The following is a 3278-nucleotide window of genomic DNA, read 5'->3' as shown; positions in this document are numbered from 1 at the left end:
CTGGTTGTTAAATTGGTACAGGGCCTCTCTGGGGTCAGGCTCCGTATCTGCGTGTCTTCCCCCAAACTCCAGGCCCGTTATGGACGAGCTGACGGCCACCACGCGGCCGGTGTTGGCCAGAGGAGAGGGGACCGTGGACACAGTCTTCCAACCAGCTCTGCTCTCGACCAGCACCGGGGCCCCAACCTCCCTGGCAGGGGGAGGGGTGGGTAGGCCTCTCACCCCGGCTCCCTCCCCGTGCGCTCATTCCTGCCCCCACCAGGACAGGGCGGCCCAGGGAATCCGAGTCTGATAGGAAAGAGCCCTAGTCTACGGCCATACCACCCTGAACGCGCCCGATCTTGTCTGATCTCGGAAGCTAAGCAGGGTCGGGCCTGGTTAGTACTCGGATGGGAGGAAAGAGCCCTGGACTTGGCTGGGCCGGCTTCTCCCGGACCATCGTCTCATACCCACGTCCCTCCTGGTTCTTCGGGGGGAGGGGGGGTGTCATCCTCCCTAACGGGAGAGGCCCAGGCATGCCAAACGGCTCCAGGTGAATGCCAAAAGTGAGCAAACCCAAGAAAGACAGTGTCAGAAGAAGGATCCTCAGAGAAGAAAGACCCACAACCTTGCCCCTGCCTTCACCCCCTCACAGAGTGGCTCTGGGCAGCGAGCAGGGCTGTTCGAATTATCTGGGGTCCCTGACGGCTTAGAGAATCAGGTGAGGTCTACGCACCCTCCTCAGAAAAATGTGCAGACACGGGCACACAACCTTGCTTATGACTGTCACGATCTTTGGGGTTCACGGAGCCCGTGAAGCCATGTTAAAAACCCCAGTCCCCGTGCGTGCCACAATCAGTACAGGGTAAATGACTAAAGAGATAAAATTAGATGTCTACCTCATCGCAAACACAAAAATAAGTTCCAGATGGAGTAAAGACCTATATGTGAAATGCAAAACCGTAAAACGTTTTTAAAAAGCACAAGAGAATGTTTGTATCGCATCTCGGTGGTGACAATACAATAAACACACAAACCAGAAGAAAGCAAACGACCCAGGAGGAAAATGGACAGAGGACGAGAACGCCAGTGCGCAACCAGGCAGCTCTCTGGCGCGGAGACCCAAGAGGTCAGTAAGGCACGGCGGGGGCCGGGGGGGGGGGGTTGCTCATCCACACCCAGAATCGGGGAAAAGCAAAATAAAGCCTTAACGATGCACCATTTCACACCCATCACCTGGCAAATGCTGATGCGTCTGATAACACGAAACGTTGGCGAGAACGTGGAGAGACGGGAACTCTCACCATCGCTAGCGGGCGGTAAATTGTCGGAGCCACTTTGGAGAGCAACTTGGCAGCTCCTGCGGAGGCTGAGGTGGCGCGAGCTCCCGCGAGGACCGCACGGTTCCGCTCTGGGTGGCTCCCTGCCGGCGACGGCGTGCGCTCGCTCACGACGACGCTTGTTCCCAGAGGCTTATTCGTCAGAGCAAAAGTGGCACGCGGAAAGAAGGTCTCTGCCCGGGGAAACGTGTCCATACTGGTTGTTCGCACGACAAGAGGCCCAACGGTGGTTACGAGTGACCTAGATCCGGCCCCATCAGCACAGATCGAACTCCAAGATGCGCTATTGAGTGAAAAGGGAAGTCATGAAAGGGAAGGTGCGGGACGGCCCCCGCACGTGGGTTTCTGGCGCACGCAGCCATATTCTGTTTCGTGGACGAGCACACTGGCTCCCGGACAGCAGCTCCAGGAGAGAGGAAGGCTCCCCTCCGTGGGTCGGGTGGCCTCGCCTCTGGTCCTTCAGAAACACCGCAAGCAAGCGGGGTGAACTGTTAACACCGGGTCCCCCCGGGAGCCGCCTAAGTGCCCGCTATCTTGTCGCGGGTACTTGGCTACATACGGGAGGTCGCTCACACTTTCATTTTTCTAAAGACAATGTCTCACGGTTGTTTTATTTTAAGCGACAGTAAATGAGCCCTGCCGTGGCCCGGGCGGCGTTGCGCCCTGTTCCCGCCGCACCCCCCCCCCCCCCCGGTTGGGCTGGGACACAGCGGCACGCGGCAGGCTCCTCGGGCTGGGGCCAGGTCTGCAGGGTGGATGCAGTAGGAGGGGGTGGTCCTGAGGGGAGGCCCCAGGAGCACGGGGCTTCTCACTGCCGGTTAGGGACCTCGTGATGGGGCCCAGTCCCCATCCCCGTGTGCAGCATCCCTCTCCTGGACCAGAACAGGGCTGGCCCAGCAAGCCTACTTCCTATGGGAGACAGCACCCATTTCCTAGGGGACACAACCACCCAGCCCCCGGTTCCTGTGGGACAGGGCACCCATAAGAGGGTGCTGTGGGGTGGGCAGGGGGGGTCTCTCTGAGGACCCGACAGTGAGCTGAGAACTGAAGAAGAGAAAGATCCGGTCACTTGGGAAAGTAAAATTTTTTAGGCAGAAAGAACCAAAATTACAAAAGTCTCTGAATCGGAAGAGATTGATGACAAGGAAGGCCGGTGTGGCTGGAGCATAATAGGGCAAGAGGGTTTGGAGATGAAGAAGAGGAGGAGACAGACTGAGCCCTGACACTGAGCCCTGACTGGGCCTGAATCCTTCATACACTGAGCCCTGGTCACACCCTGAGCCCCCACCCTGCTCACAGACTGAGCCTTGATTGTCATAACAAAGCAAACTGATTCCTGGTCATAGAGAGAGCCCTGACCTCTGGCCCAACATGCCCCCATCCCCTGTCGTGGGCTGAGGCTTGATCCCTGGTCACAGACTGAGCCCTCATCTCCGGTCACAGATTCACTCCCGATTCCCGGCCGTGGGCTGAGCCCTGAGCCCTCCGTGCTCTCAGCCCTGCGTTTCCCTGGTTACCAAATGCTGCTTCTTGGGGGAAGATGGGAAGATGGCTGTGGCCGGGTTCTGCAGCAGGAAATCCCCCAGGCTCCTGGGCGCTGGGCAGGGACGGTCCCTGGCCCGGCCTGCACGCCTCCCTTCCGAGCAGGTACGTGAATCACGGAGGACACGTCAGGGCACGCGGCACGAGGCAGCTGCGTCTGTGTGCCTCTGCAAAGCCACCATGTGGTCCGTGATGCGATGCTAATTGCTCTCAGTGGTGCCTGGTGCTTTGTTAAAAAAAAATTTACTGTTGATTTTATTGAAAGGCAAAAATAGCACAGCATATGCTCTGACCATCTTCAGTGCTAACTGGCAGGGTGGATGGGCCCACTTCTCAGGCCCCCTTGAGCACCCAGAGAGTCTCCTGCTTCCGAACACACTTCCCAGGGGCGCCCGCTGGTGGGAGGGGCGCTCCGCA

General features: G+C 58.5%; 1 long non-coding RNA gene across 1 annotated transcript; it reads right to left on the bottom strand.

The window, feature by feature from the left end:
- Nucleotides 1–901: 901 nt before the first annotated feature.
- LOC121043241 (uncharacterized) lies at nucleotides 902–2951 on the bottom strand. The gene is made up of 2 exons (XR_005796757.1): nucleotides 2837–2951; nucleotides 902–1602 (listed from the first exon to the last, which is right to left on the bottom strand). It is a non-coding gene; the product is annotated as an uncharacterized LOC121043241 (long non-coding RNA).
- Nucleotides 2952–3278: the final 327 nt, after the last annotated feature.

Source organism: Herpailurus yagouaroundi, unplaced genomic scaffold (assembly GCF_014898765.1).
Source record: "Herpailurus yagouaroundi ecotype Mexico unplaced genomic scaffold, PumYag 186, whole genome shotgun sequence".
In the NCBI taxonomy this organism is placed as follows: domain Eukaryota; kingdom Metazoa; phylum Chordata; class Mammalia; order Carnivora; family Felidae; genus Herpailurus; species Herpailurus yagouaroundi.
This window is presented reverse-complemented; position numbering and strand designations above follow the sequence as displayed.